This window comes from Drosophila pseudoobscura, unplaced genomic scaffold (assembly GCF_009870125.1).
Source record: "Drosophila pseudoobscura strain MV-25-SWS-2005 unplaced genomic scaffold, UCI_Dpse_MV25 Unplacedtig00000854, whole genome shotgun sequence".
Classification (NCBI taxonomy): Eukaryota; Metazoa; Arthropoda; class Insecta; order Diptera; family Drosophilidae; genus Drosophila; species Drosophila pseudoobscura.
The window spans coordinates 275,847-292,739 of record NW_022881733.1 but is presented as its reverse complement, the minus strand read 5'-3'; the positions used below and the strand labels follow the sequence as shown (position 1 = coordinate 292,739).

At 44.7% G+C, this 16,893-nt stretch overlaps 2 long non-coding RNA genes across 4 annotated transcripts; both read right to left on the bottom strand.

Annotated features, from left to right (window-relative positions):
• Positions 1–9,405: 9,405 nt before the first annotated feature.
• Positions 9,406–16,526, bottom strand: LOC117185554 (uncharacterized). Of its 3 annotated transcripts, none has more exons than XR_004471066.1 (3): positions 16,089–16,520; positions 15,663–15,730; positions 9,406–9,602 (listed from the first exon to the last, which is right to left on the bottom strand). It is a non-coding gene; the product is annotated as an uncharacterized lncRNA (long non-coding RNA). The 3 variants fall into 3 exon arrangements; XR_004471067.1 differs by lacking the exon at positions 9,406–9,602 and having other exon boundaries at positions 14,979–15,730; positions 16,089–16,389; positions 16,440–16,526; XR_004471065.1 differs by lacking the exon at positions 9,406–9,602 and having other exon boundaries at positions 14,979–15,730.
• On the bottom strand, positions 10,199–10,395 carry LOC117185555 (uncharacterized). Its single transcript, XR_004471068.1, has 2 exons — positions 10,309–10,395; positions 10,199–10,258 (listed from the first exon to the last, which is right to left on the bottom strand). It is a non-coding gene; the product is annotated as an uncharacterized lncRNA (long non-coding RNA).
• Positions 16,527–16,893: the final 367 nt, after the last annotated feature.

Sequence of the window (16,893 nt, the reverse complement as noted above, 5' to 3'; positions counted from 1 at the left end):
GGATCGTATATTTTGGGCATAAGCACCAATATGGCAATATAGACCCAAAAAAGTTGAACCTCCGCAACTATATGGCACCTGCACTTATATAGAACCCTTCCCTATCCAGCACTGGCATGTATACTGAACCACCGCACCTATATAGCATCCACGCTCCAGGAAATGTGGCAGGATCGCACATCTTGGGCATAAGCACCAATATGGCAATATAGCCCCAAAAAAGTGGAACCTCCGCAACTATATGGCACCTGCACTTATATAGAAACCTTCCCTATCCAGCACTGGCATGTATACTGAACCACCGCACCTATATAGCATCCACGCTCCAGGAAATGTGGCAGGATCGCATATTTTGGGCATAAGCACCAATATGGCAATATAGCCCCAAAAAAGTGGAACCTCCGCAACTATATGGCACCTGCACTTATATACATCCCTTCCCTATCCAGCACTGGCATGTATACTGAACCACCGCACCTATACAGCATGCACGCTCCAAGAAATGTGGCAGGATCGTATATTTTGGGCATAAGCACCAATATGGCAATATAGACCCAAAAAAGTTGAACCTCCGCAACTATATGGCACCTGCACTTATATAGAACCCTTCCCTATCCAGCACTGGCATGTATACTGAACCACCGCACCTATATAGCACCCACGCTCTAGGAAATTTGGCAGGATCGCATATTTTGGGCATAAGCACCAATATGGCAATATAGCCCCAAAAATGTGGAACCTCCGCAACTATATGGCACCTGCACTTATATAGAACCCTTCCCTATCCAGCACTGGCATGTATACTGAACCACCGCACCTATATAGCATGCACGCTCCAGGAAATGTGGCAGGATCGTATATTTTCGGCATAAGCACCAATATGGCAATATAGCCCCAAAAAAGTGGAACCTCCGACACTATATTGGACCTGCACTTATATAGAACCCTTCCCTATCCAGCACTGGCATGTATACTGAACCACCGCACCTATATAGCATCCACGCTCCAGGAAATGTGGCAGGATCGCACATCTTGGGCATAAGCACCAATATGGCAATATAGCCCCAAAAAAGTGGAACCTCCGCAACTATATGGCACCTGCACTTATATAGAAACCTTCCCTATCCAGCACTGGCATGTATACTGAACCACCGCACCTATATAGCACCCACGCTCCAGGAAATGCGGCAGGATCGCACATCTTTGGCATAAGCACCAATATGGCAATATAGCCCCAAAAAAGTGGAACCTCCGCAACTATATGGCTTCTGCACTTATATAGAACCCTTCCCTATCCAGCACTGGCATGTATACTGAACCACCGTACCTATATAGCATCCACGCTCCAGGAAATGTGGCAGGATCGCATATTTTGGGCATAGGCACCAATATGGCAATATAGCCCCAAAAAAGTGGAACCTCCGCAACTATATGGCACCTGCACTTATATAGAACCCTTCCCTATCCAGCACTGGCATGTATACTGAACCACCGCACCTATATAGCAATATATATAGCAATATAGCTCCCAGCATCTTGGGCACTAGCACCAATATGGCACTCTAGCCCCTTAAAAAGTGGAACCTCCGCAACTATATGGCACCTGCACTTATATACATCCCTTCCCTATCCAGCACTGGCATGTATACTGAACCACCGCACCTATACAGCATGCACGCTCCAAGAAATGTGGCAGGATCGTATATTTTGGGCATAAGCACCAATATGGCAATATAGACCCAAAAAAGTTGAACCTCCGCAACTATATGGCACCTGCACTTATATAGAACCCTTCCCTATCCAGCACTGGCATGTATACTGAACCACCGCACCTATATAGCACCCACGCTCTAGGAAATTTGGCAGGATCGCATATTTTGGGCATAAGCACCAATATGGCAATATAGCCCCAAAAAAGTGGAACCTCCGCAACTATATGGCACCTGCACTTATATACATCCCTTCCCTATCCAGCACTGGCATGTATACTGAACCACCGCACCTATACAGCATGCACGCTCCAAGAAATGTGGCAGGATCGTATATTTTGGGCATAAGCACCAATATGGCAATATAGACCCAAAAAAGTTGAACCTCCGCAACTATATGGCACCTGCACTTATATAGAACCCTTCCCTATCCAGCACTGGCATGTATACTGAACCACCGCACCTATATAGCACCCACGCTCCAGGAAATGTGGCAGGATCGCACATCTCGGGCATAAGCACCAATATGGCAATATAGACCCAAAAAAGTTGAACCTCCGCAACTATATGGCACCTGCACTTATATAGAACCCTTCCCTATCCAGCACTGGCATGTATACTGAACCACCGCACCTATATAGCACCCACGCTCTAGGAAATTTGGCAGGATCGCATATTTTGGGCATAAGCACCAATATGGCAATATAGCCCCAAAAATGTGGAACCTCCGCAACTATATGGCACCTGCACTTATATAGAACCCTTCCCTATCCAGCACTGGCATGTATACTGAACCACCGCACCTATACAGCATGCACGCTCCAAGAAATGTGGCAGGATCGTATATTTTGGGCATAAGCACCAATATGGCAATATAGCCCCAAAAATGTGGAACCTCCGCAACTATATGGCACCTGCACTTATATAGAACCCTTCCCTATCCAGCACTGGCATGTATACTGAACCACCGCACCTATATAGCATGCACGCTCCAGGAAATGTGGCAGGATCGCACATCTTGGGCATAAGCACCAATATGGCAATATAGCCCCAAAAAAGTGGAACCTCCGCAACTATATGGCACCTGCACTTATATAGAAACCTTCCCTATCCAGCACTGGCATGTATACTGAACCACCGCACCTATATAGCATCCACGCTCCAGGAAATTTGGCAGGATCGCATATTTTGGGCATAAGCACCAATATGGCAATATAGCCCCAAAAATGTGGAACCTCCGCAACTATATGGCACCTGCACTTATATAGAACCCTTCCCTATCCAGCACTGGCATGTATACTGAACCACCGCACCTATATAGCATGCACGCTCCAGGAAATGTGGCAGGATCGTATATTTTCGGCATAAGCACCAATATGGCAATATAGCCCCAAAAAAGTGGAACCTCCGCAACTATATGGCACCTGCACTTATATAGAACCCTTCCCTATCCAGCACTGGCATGTATACTGAACCACCGCACCTATATAGCACCCACGCTCCAGGAAATGCGGCAGGATCGCACATCTTTGGCATAAGCACCAATATGGCAATATAGCCCCAAAAAAGTGGAACCTCCGCAACTATATGGCTTCTGCACTTATATAGAACCCTTCCCTATCCAGCACTGGCATGTATACTGAACCACCGTACCTATATAGCATCCACGCTCCAGGAAATGTGGCAGGATCGCATATTTTGGGCATAGGCACCAATATGGCAATATAGACCCAAAAAAGTTGAACCTCCGCAACTATATGGCACCTGCACTTATATAGAACCCTTCCCTATCCAGCACTGGCATGTATACTGAACCACCGCACCTATATAGCATGCACGCTCCAGGAAATGTGGCAGGATCGTATATTTTCGGCATAAGCACCAATATGGCAATATAGCCCCAAAAAAGTGGAACCTCCGCAACTATATGGCACCTGCACTTATATAGAACCCTTCCCTATCCAGCACTGGCATGTATACTGAACCACCGCACCTATATAGCACCCACGCTCTAGGAAATTTGGCAGGATCGCATATTTTGGGCATAAGCACCAATATGGCAATATAGCCCCAAAAAAGTGGAACCTCCGCAACTATATGGCACCTGCACTTATATACATCCCTTCCCTATCCAGCACTGGCATGTATACTGAACCACCGCACCTATACAGCATGCACGCTCCAAGAAATGTGGCAGGATCGTATATTTTGGGCATAAGCACCAATATGGCAATATAGACCCAAAAAAGTTGAACCTCCGCAACTATATGGCACCTGCACTTATATAGAACCCTTCCCTATCCAGCACTGGCATGTATACTGAACCACCGCACCTATATAGCACCCACGCTCTAGGAAATTTGGCAGGATCGCATATTTTGGGCATAAGCACCAATATGGCAATATAGCCCCAAAAATGTGGAACCTCCGCAACTATATGGCACCTGCACTTATATAGAACCCTTCCCTATCCAGCACTGGCATGTATACTGAACCACCGCACCTATATAGCATGCACGCTCCAGGAAATGTGGCAGGATCGTATATTTTCGGCATAAGCACCAATATGGCAATATAGCCCCAAAAAAGTGGAACCTCCGCAACTATATGGCACCTGCACTTATATAGAAACCTTCCCTATCCAGCACTGGCATGTATACTGAACCACCGCACCTATATAGCATCCACGCTCCAGGAAATGTGGCAGGATCGCATATTTTGGGCATAGGCACCAATATGGCAATATAGCCCCAAAAAAGTGGAACCTCCGCAACTATATGGCACCTGCACTTATATAGAACCCTTCCCTATCCAGCACTGGCATGTATACTGAACCACCGCACCTATATAGCAATATATATAGCAATATAGCTCCCAGCATCTTGGGCACTAGCACCAATATGGCACTCTAGCCCCTTAAAAAGTGGAACCTCCGACACTATATTGGACCTGCACTTATATAGAACCCTTCCCTATCCAGCACTGGCATGTATACTGAACCACCGCACCTATATAGCATCCACGCTCCAGGAAATGTGGCAGGATCGCACATCTTGGGCATAAGCACCAATATGGCAATATAGCCCCAAAAAAGTGGAACCTCCGCAACTATATGGCACCTGCACTTATATAGAACCCTTCCCTATCCAGCACTGGCATGTATACTGAACCACCGCACCTATATAGCACCCACGCTCTAGGAAATTTGGCAGGATCGCATATTTTGGGCATAAGCACCAATATGGCAATATAGCCCCAAAAATGTGGAACCTCCGCAACTATATGGCACCTGCACTTATATAGAACCCTTCCCTATCCAGCACTGGCATGTATACTGAACCACCGCACCTATATAGCATGCACGCTCCAGGAAATGTGGCAGGATCGTATATTTTCGGCATAAGCACCAATATGGCAATATAGCCCCAAAAAAGTGGAACCTCCGCAACTATATGGCACCTGCACTTATATAGAAACCTTCCCTATCCAGCACTGGCATGTATACTGAACCACCGCACCTATATAGCATGCACGCTCCAGGAAATGTGGCAGGATCGTATATTTTGGGCATAAGCACCAATATGGCAATATAGACCCAAAAAAGTTGAACCTCCGCAACTATATGGCACCTGCACTTATATAGAACCCTTCCCTATCCAGCACTGGCATGTATACTGAACCACCGCACCTATATAGCACCCACGCTCTAGGAAATTTGGCAGGATCGCATATTTTGGGCATAAGCACCAATATGGCAATATAGCCCCAAAAAAGTGGAACCTCCGCAACTATATGGCACCTGCACTTATATACATCCCTTCCCTATCCAGCACTGGCATGTATACTGAACCACCGCACCTATACAGCATGCACGCTCCAAGAAATGTGGCAGGATCGTATATTTTGGGCATATGCACCAATATGGCAATATAGACCCAAAAAAGTTGAACCTCCGCAACTATATGGCACCTGCACTTATATAGAACCCTTCCCTATCCAGCACTGGCATGTATACTGAACCACCGCACCTATATAGCACCCACGCTCTAGGAAATTTGGCAGGATCGCATATTTTGGGCATAAGCACCAATATGGCAATATAGCCCCAAAAATGTGGAACCTCCGCAACTATATGGCACCTGCACTTATATAGAACCCTTCCCTATCCAGCACTGGCATGTATACTGAACCACCGCACCTATATAGCATGCACGCTCCAGGAAATGTGGCAGGATCGTATATTTTCGGCATAAGCACCAATATGGCAATATAGCCCCAAAAAAGTGGAACCTCCGCAACTATATGGCACCTGCACTTATATAGAACCCTTCCCTATCCAGCACTGGCATGTATACTGAACCACCGCACCTATATAGCACCCACGCTCCAGGAAATGCGGCAGGATCGCACATCTTTGGCATAAGCACCAATATGGCAATATAGCCCCAAAAAAGTGGAACCTCCGCAACTATATGGCTTCTGCACTTATATAGAACCCTTCCCTATCCAGCACTGGCATGTATACTGAACCACCGTACCTATATAGCATCCACGCTCCAGGAAATGTGGCAGGATCGCATATTTTGGGCATAGGCACCAATATGGCAATATAGACCCAAAAAAGTTGAACCTCCGCAACTATATGGCACCTGCACTTATATAGAACCCTTCCCTATCCAGCACTGGCATGTATACTGAACCACCGCACCTATATAGCATGCACGCTCCAGGAAATGTGGCAGGATCGTATATTTTCGGCATAAGCACCAATATGGCAATATAGCCCCAAAAAAGTGGAACCTCCGCAACTATATGGCACCTGCACTTATATAGAACCCTTCCCTATCCAGCACTGGCATGTATACTGAACCACCGCACCTATATAGCACCCACGCTCTAGGAAATTTGGCAGGATCGCATATTTTGGGCATAAGCACCAATATGGCAATATAGCCCCAAAAAAGTGGAACCTCCGCAACTATATGGCACCTGCACTTATATACATCCCTTCCCTATCCAGCACTGGCATGTATACTGAACCACCGCACCTATACAGCATGCACGCTCCAAGAAATGTGGCAGGATCGTATATTTTGGGCATAAGCACCAATATGGCAATATAGACCCAAAAAAGTTGAACCTCCGCAACTATATGGCACCTGCACTTATATAGAACCCTTCCCTATCCAGCACTGGCATGTATACTGAACCACCGCACCTATATAGCACCCACGCTCTAGGAAATTTGGCAGGATCGCATATTTTGGGCATAAGCACCAATATGGCAATATAGCCCCAAAAATGTGGAACCTCCGCAACTATATGGCACCTGCACTTATATAGAACCCTTCCCTATCCAGCACTGGCATGTATACTGAACCACCGCACCTATATAGCATGCACGCTCCAGGAAATGTGGCAGGATCGTATATTTTCGGCATAAGCACCAATATGGCAATATAGCCCCAAAAAAGTGGAACCTCCGCAACTATATGGCTTCTGCACTTATATAGAACCGTTCCCTATCCAGCACTGGCATGTATACTGAACCACCGCACCTATATAGCATCCACGCTCCAGGAAATGTGGCAGGATCGCATATTTTGGGCATAGGCACTAATATGGCAATATAGCCCCAAAAAAGTGGAACCTCCGCAACTATATGGCACCTGCACTTATATAGAACCCTTCCCTATCCAGCACTGGCATGTATACTGAACCACCGCACCTATATAGCATCCACGCTCCAGGAAATGTGGCAGGATCGTATATTTTGGGCATAAGCACCAATATGGCAATATAGCCCCAAAAAAGTATAACCTCCGCAACTATATGGCACCTGCACTTATATAGAACCCTTCCCTATCCAGCACTGGCATGTATACTGAACCACCGCACCTATATAGCACCCACGCTCCAGGAAATGTGGCAGGATCGCACATCTTTGGCATAAGCACCAATATGGCAATATAGCCCCAAAAAAGTGGAACCTCCGCAACTATATGGCTTCTGCACTTATATAGAAATCTTCCCTATCCAGCACTGGCATGTATACTGAACCACCGCACCTATATAGCATCCACGCTCCAGGAAATGTGGCAGGATCGCATATTTTGGGCATAGGCACCAATATGGCAATATAGCCCCAAAAAAGTGGAACCTCCGCAACTATATGGCACCTGCACTTATATAGAACCCTTCCCTATCCAGCACTGGCATGTATACTGAACCACCGCACCTATATAGCACCCACGCTCTAGGAAATTTGGCAGGATCGCATATTTTGGGCATAAGCACCAATATGGCAATATAGACCCAAAAAAGTGGAACCTCCGCAACTATATGGCACCTGCACTTATATAGAACCGTTCCCTATCCAGCACTGGCATGTATACTGAACCACCGCACCTATATAGCATCCACGCTCTAGGAAATGTGGCAGGATCGTATATTTTGGGCATAAGCACCAATATGGCAATATAGCCCCAAAAAAGTGGAACCTCCGCAACTATATGGCTTCTGCACTTATATAGAACCCTTCCCTATCCAGCACTGGCATGTATACTGAACCACCGCACCTATATAGCATCCACGCTCCAGGAAATGTGGCAGGATCGTATATTTTGGGCATAAGCACCAATATGTCAATATAGCCCCAAAAAAGTGGAACCTCCGCAACTATATGGCACCTGCACTTATATAGAACCCTTCCCTATCCAGCACTGGCATGTATACTGAACCACCGCACCTATATAGCACCCACGCTCCAGGAAATGCGGCAGGATCGTATATTTTGGGCATAAGCACCAATATGGCAATATAGCCCCAAAAAAGTGGAACCTCCGCAACTATATGGCTTCTGCACTTATATAGAACCCTTCCCTATCCAGCACTGGCATGTATACTGAACCACCGCACCTATATAGCATCCACGCTCCAGGAAATGTGGCAGGATCGTATATTTTGGGCATAAGCACCAATATGGCAATATAGCCCCAAAAAAGTGGAACCTGTAGTGTTCAGTCTTTGCCAGTGAGTTGGGCCAGAGCCTATTTAGGCTCTAACTCCGACAGTGGCCAATAGATGGTTTTTTCTGACCTCATGTTAATAGGAAGCTAGGTTCGAATGCGCGCATTCTTGCTGTGCTCGGGTCCAGCTCGTCGGATTGGTCGGGGTTCTTTCTCCCCTAGCTACACAGTTTTCCTGACACAAATCAATATAATGCGCTTCAAAAAAAAATAAGCAGGATCTCGACGTTAATATCAATAACCAATAAAAAAAACTCATTTCCACTCTGCGCCGATACGCATTTAGAAAACGCTTAGAAAAAGTGTAGTTCGTCTTCTGTCTGATGGAGGGAACAGCGGTGATATATGTCCCTAGTCTTTACCCACCCAACCATGACAAACGCGTTTACATTCGGGCGTTGTCCCAATTCAAAGATCCAACATCTTCTAGTGCATTTTGAGGGAGATAAGCATAAGTACTTGACGGACGGAGATAATATTTAGTTTAGGCAGACATATTCATGATTACAAATTCCTTTTATTTTTATGTTAAATGTCCCTAACCATGTGAGATTGTATTGATATATATATATTTTTTTTTTTTACATTAATTACAGATATAATCCGATTCCTTACATTTACAAATAAACAAAAATATACAGACTTCCTTCTTCTTGGACCAGCAAAAAAAAACTTAATTATTTGAGCATTTGAGGGGGGTAATATTCTTTCAAATCAGTATATATATATCTACTTCAACAAACTTACGCCTGCATTGGTGTATAGACATTGTGGTTTCAGCCACTAGTGGTACTCACAGTAATTGGTTAAACTCATCGGTGTATCGTTGGGCCCAAGATGACTTTGACGGATTCATTTGTATGCACTGTGTAATTTAGAGGTTGGTCAGTATAAATGTATATATATATATAAAGAGAAACACATTATCCCGAACTCATATTGCTCAGTTTTCAAAATCGTCAGTTACGTTACAAATTTACTCATTGGAGGAAGCTATTTAGTTACTACATTAATCAACACAATGATAAACGAGTTATGAATATGTGGATCTAATCAGCTGGTTCTTAGAGCAGCAGCGTATAGATTTTTATGTGATAATGATAAAGGCAAACGGGAACTTGCACTTGAAATTTAATTTGAGAAACACGGGAATCAAAATGAACACAAATCTGCTGACAGCAAGAGTGGTTCTGAGGCAATGTGGTTTAGGCTAGCCTAATTACTCAATCCTTTGTAAGTTTTCGTAGGTTGGTGACGATTATGTCCTCCGGCTTTTTTTATGAGATCGGCAGGTTCAAACTGAAATTCGGACGTCCAGCAGTGGTGTATGGTGGTTGGTCTTTCACGAGCCGTAAATGATTTCCGATATTGAGCTAGCCCAACGTCAACGGTTCAGCCTTCGTGCCGCCGTGGATGTGCACTGCGCTAACTCCCAAACGGTCAGCTTGGTTGTTTTAGTAGTTGATACCGTAGATTGGTTGGCCGGCTTGGCTGTATTAAGATTTTCCAGTACTCCTATCCCTAAATAAAACTGTGTCAGAACCTTATCTTTCCACGGTGGACTAACGTACCTTTGCTTCTTTCAAGAATTTCACTTTATTTTCACTTTTCCCTCGGGTAGTTCAGCTAACGCCACTCTTCGGATTTATTAATCCATAGAAACAGCGGATGATTAGATAATAGTGAGAAATTGGAAGTTATGTAACTCCACGTGTCTTCACCATTCACTCTGCGATTGCGAAAATCACGAAAATCTATATATACGTGTGCCGTAAGTGAAACTATGCAGGGGAATGATTTCACATGAATAAAGTCTATTCGCCTGTACCTATTGCATGCCTAAGCTGAGCTTTAAGCTTTAACATAACTGTGCAATCGGATGATCTTCTGGATCTCCTGCATTCCACCAATTTCTTCGAGCTATTCTAGCGAGGGCGGTATGAAAAGTATCTTTCTAGAAAGTGTACCTAAAGTGTACCTTGTTCGACCTTTTCCTTTTTTTTTTCTTTTGATTTTCGAATTGTTGGACACTACAAACCTCCGCAACTATATGGCACCTGCACTTATATAGAACCCTTCCCTATCCAGCACTGGCATGTATACTGAACCACAGCACCTATATAGCATCCACGCTCCAGGAAATGTGGCAGGATCGCATATTTTGGGCATAAGCACCAATATGGCAATATAGCCCCAAATAAGTGGAACCTCCGCAACTATATGGCACCTGCACTTATATAGAACCCTTCCCTATCCAGCACTGGCATGTACACTGAACCACCGCACCTATATAGCATCCACGCTCCAGGAAATGCGGCAGGATCGCACATCTTGGGCATAAGCACCAATATGGCAATATAGCCCCAAAAAAGTGGAACCTCCGCAACTATATGGCACCTGCACTTATATAGAACCCTTCCCTATCCAGCACTGGCATGTATACTGAACCACCGCACCTATATAGCACCCACGCTCCAGGAAATGTGGCAGGATCGCACATCTTGGGAACTAGCACCAATATGGCACTCTAGCCTCAAAAAATTGGAACTCCGCAACTATATGACACCTGCACTTATGTAGAAACCTTCCCTATACAGCACTTGCATGTATATTGAACCACCGCACCTATATAGCATCCACGCTCCAGGAAATGTGGCAGGATCGCATATTTTGGGCATAAGCACCAATATGGCAATATAGCCCCAAAAATGTGGAACCTCCGCAACTATATGGCACCTGCACTTATATAGAACCCTTCCCTATCCAGCACTGGCATGTATACTGAACCACCGCACTTATATAGCATGCACGCTCCAGGAAATGTGGCAGGATCGTATATTTTCGGCATAAGCACCAATATGGCAATATAGCCCCAAAAAAGTGGAACCTCCGCAACTATATGGCACCTGCACTTATATAGAACCCTTCCCTATCCAGCACTGGCATGTATACTGAACCACCGCACCTGTATAGCACCCACGCTCCAGGAAATGCGGCAGGATCGTACATCTTTGGCATAAGCACCAATATGGCAATATAGCCCCAAAAAAGTGGAACCTCCGCAACTATATGGCTTCTGCACTTATATAGAACCCTTCCCTATCCAGCACTGGCATGTATACTGAACCACCGTACCTATATAGCATCCACGCTCCAGGAAATGTGGCAGGATCGCATATTTTGGGCATAGGCACCAATATGGCAATATAGCCCCAAAAAAGTGGAACCTCCGCAACTATATGGCACCTGCACTTATATAGAACCCTTCCCTATCCAGCACTGGCATGTATACTGAACCACCGCACCTATATAGCAATATATATAGCAATATAGCTCCCAGCATCTTGGGCACTAGCACCAATATGGCACTCTAGCCCCTTAAAAAGTGGAACCTCCGACACTATATGGGACCTGCACTTATATAGAACCCTTCCCTATCCAGCACTGGCATGTATACTGAGCCACCGCACCTATATAGCATCCACGCTCCAGGAAATGTGGCAGGATCGCATATTTTGGGCATAAGCACCAATATGGCAATATAGCTCCAAAAAATTGGAACCTCCGCAACTATATGGCACCTGCACTTATATAGAACCCTTCCCTATACAGCACTTGCATGTATATTGAATCACCGCACCTATATCTCACCCACGCTCCAGGAAATGTGGCAGATCGCACATCTTGGGCACTAGCAACAATACGGCACTCTAGCCTCAAAAAAGTGGAACTCCGCAACTATATGGCACCTGCACTTATATAGAACCCTTCTCTATCCAGCACTGGCATGTATACTGAACCACCGCACCTATATAGCACCCACGCTCCAGGAAATGTGGCAGGATCGCACATCTCGGGCATAAGCACCAGTATGGCAATATAGCCCCAAAAATGTGGAACCTCCGCAACTATATGGCACCTGCACTTATATAGAACCCTTCCCTATCCAGCACTGGCATGTATACTGAACCACCGCACCTATATAGCATGCACGCTCCAGGAAATGTGGCAGGATCGTATTTTTTGGGCATAAGCACCAATATGGCAATATAGCCCCAAAAAAGTGGAACCTCCGCAACTATATGGCACCTGCACTTACATAGAACCCTTCCCTATCCAGCCCTGGCATGTATACTGAACCACCGCACCTATATAGCACCCACGCTCTAGGAAATTTGGCAGGATCGCATATTTTGGGCATAAGCACCAATATGGCAATATAGACTCAAAAAAGTGGAACCTCCGCAACTATATGGCACCTGCACTTATATAGAACCCTTCCCTATCCAGCACTGGCATGTATACTGAACCACCGCACCTATATAGCACCCACGCTCCAGGAAATGCGGCAGGATCGCACATCTTTGGCATAAGCACCAATATGGCAATATAGCCCCAAAAAAGTGGAACCTCCGCAACTATATGGCTTCTGCACTTATATAGAACCGTTCCCTATCCAGCACTGGCATGTATACTGAACCACCGCACCTATATAGCATCCACGCTCCAGGAAATGTGGCAGGATCGCATATTATGGGCATAGGCACTCATATGGCAATATAGCCCCAAAAAAGTGGAACCTCCGCAACTATATGGCACCTGCACTTATATAGAACCCTTCCCTATCCAGCACTGGCATGTATACTGAACCACCGCACCTATATAGCATCCACGCTCCAGGAAATGTGGCAGGATCGTATATTTTGGGCATAAGCACCAATATGGCAATATAGCCCCAAAAAAGTATAACCTCCGCAACTATATGGCACCTGCACTTATATAGAACCCTTCCCTATCCAGCACTGGCATGTATACTGAACCACCGCACCTATATAGCACCCACGCTCCAGGAAATGTGGCAGGATCGCACATCTTTGGCATAAGCACCAATATGGCAATATAGCCCCAAAAAAGTGGAACCTCCGCAACTATATGGCTTCTGCACTTATATAGAAATCTTCCCTATCCAGCACTGGCATGTATACTGAACCACCGCACCTATATAGCATCCACGCTCCAGGAAATGTGGCAGTATCGCATATTTTGGGCATAGGCACCAATATGGCAATATAGCCCCAAAAAAGTGGAACCTCCGCAACTATATGGCACCTGCACTTATATAGAACCCTTCCCTATCCAGCACTGGCATGTATACTGAACCACCGCACCTATATAGCACCCACGCTCTAGGAAATTTGGCAGGATCGCATATTTTGGGCATAAGCACCAATATGGCAATATAGACCCAAAAAAGTGGAACCTCCGCAACTATATGGCACCTGCACTTATATACAACCCTTCCCTATCCAGCACTGGCATGTATACTGAACCACCGCACCTATATAGCATCCACGCTCTAGGAAATGTGGCAGGATCGTATATTTTGGGCATAAGCACCAATATGGCAATATAGCCCCAAAAAAGTGGAACCTCCGCAACTATATGGCTTCTGCACTTATATAGAACCGTTCCCTATCCAGCACTGGCATGTATACTGAACCACCGCACCTATATAGCATCCACGCTCCAGGAAATGTGGCAGGATCGTATATTTTGGGCATAAGCACCAATATGGCAATATAGCCCCAAAAAAGTGGAACCTCCGCAACTATATGGCACCTGCACTTATATAGAACCCTTCCCTATCCAGCACTGGCATGTATACTGAACCACCGCACCTATATAGCACCCACGCTCCAGGAAATGCGGCAGGATCGTATATTTTGGGCATAAGCACCAATATGGCAATATAGCCCCAAAAAAGTGGAACCTCCGCAACTATATGGCTTCTGCACTTATATAGAACCCTTCCCTATCCAGCACTGGCATGTATACTGAACCACCGCACCTATATAGCATCCACGCTCTAGGAAATGTGGCAGGATCGTATATTTTGGGCATAAGCACCAATATGGCAATATAGCCCCAAAAAAGTGGAACCTCCGCAACTATATGGCTTCTGCACTTATATAGAACCCTTCCCTATCCAGCACTGGCATGTATACTGAACCACCGCACCTATATAGCATCCACGCTCCAGGAAATGTGGCAGGATCGTATATTTTGGGCATAAGCACCAATATGGCAATATAGCCCCAAAAAAGTGGAACCTGTAGTGTTCAGTCTTTGCCAGTGAGTTGGGCCAGAGCCTATTTAGGCTCTAACTCCGACAGTGGCCAATAGATGGTTTTTTCTGACCTCATGTTAATAGGAAGCTAGGTTCGAATGCGCGCATTCTTGCTGTGCTCGGGTCCAGCTCGTCGGATTGGTCGGGGTTCTTTCTCCCCTAGCTACACAGTTTTCCTGACACAAATCAATATAATGCGCTTCAAAAAAAAATAAGCAGGATCTCGACGTTAATATCAATAACCAATAAAAAAAACTCATTTCCACTCTGCGCCGATACGCATTTAGAAAACGCTTAGAAAAAGTGTAGTTCGTCTTCTGTCTGATGGAGGGAACAGCGGTGATATATGTCCCTAGTCTTTACCCACCCAACCATGACAAACGCGTTTACATTCGGGCGTTGTCCCAATTCAAAGATCCAACATCTTCTAGTGCATTTTGAGGGAGATAAGCATAAGTACTTGACGGACGGAGATAATATTTAGTTTAGGCAGACATATTCATGATTACAAATTCCTTTTATTTTTATGTTAAATGTCCCTAACCATGTGAGATTGTATTGATATATATATATTTTTTTTTTTTACATTAATTACAGATATAATCCGATTCCTTACATTTACAAATAAACAAAAATATACAGACTTCCTTCTTCTTGGATCAGCAAAAAAAAACTTAATTATTTGAGCATTTGAGGGGGGTAATATTCTTTCAAATCAGTATATATATATCTACTTCAACAAACTTACGCCTGCATTGGTGTATAGACATTGTGGTTTCAGCCACTAGTGGTACTCACAGTAATTGGTTAAACTCATCGGTGTATCGTTGGGCCCAAGATGACTTTGACGGATTCATTTGTATGCACTGTGTAATTTAGAGGTTGGTCAGTATAAATGTATATATATATATAAAGAGAAACACATTATCCCGAACTCATATTGCTCAGTTTTCAAAATCGTCAGTTACGTTACAAATTTACTCATTGGAGGAAGCTATTTAGTTACTACATTAATCAACACAATGATAAACGAGTTATGAATATGTGGATCTAATCAGCTGGTTCTTAGAGCAGCAGCGTATAGATTTTTATGTGATAATGATAAAGGCAAACGGGAACTTGCACTTGAAATTTAATTTGAGAAACACGGGAATCAAAATGAACACAAATCTGCTGACAGCAAGAGTGGTTCTGAGGCAATGTGGTTTAGGCTAGCCTAATTACTCAATCCTTTGTAAGTTTTCGTAGGTTGGTGACGATTATGTCCTCCGGCTTTTTTTATGAGATCGGCAGGTTCAAACTGAAATTCGGACGTCCAGCAGTGGTGTATGGTGGTTGGTCTTTCACGAGCCGTAAATGATTTCCGATATTGAGCTAGCCCAACGTCAACGGTTCAGCCTTCACTTTGCCGCCGTGGATGTGCACTGCGCTAACTCCCAAACGGTCAGCTTGGTTGTTTTAGTAGTTGATACCGTAGATTGGTTGGCCGGCTTGGCTGTATTAAGATTTTCCAGTACTCCTATCCCTAAATAAAACTGTGTCAGAACCTTATCTTTCCACGGTGGACTAACGTACCTTTGCTTCTTTCAAGAATTTCACTTTATTTTCACTTTTCCCTCGGGTAGTTCAGCTAACGCCACTCTTCGGATTTATTAATCCATAGAAACAGCGGATGATTAGATAATAGTGAGAAATTGGAAGTTATGTAACTCCACGTGTCTTCACCATTCACTCTGCGATTGCGAAAATCACGAAAATCTATATATACGTGTGCCGTAAGTGAAACTATGCAGGGGAATGATTTCACATGAATAAAGTCTATTCGCCTGTACCTATTGCATGCCTAAGCTGAGCTTTAAGCTTTAACATAACTGTGCAATCGGATGATCTTCTGGATCTCCTGCATTCCACCAATTTCTTCGAGCTATTCTAGCGAGGGCGGTATGAAAAGTATCTTTCTAGAAAGTGTACCTAAAGTGTACCTTGTTCGACCTTTTCCTTTTTTTTTTTCTTTTGATTTTCGAATTGT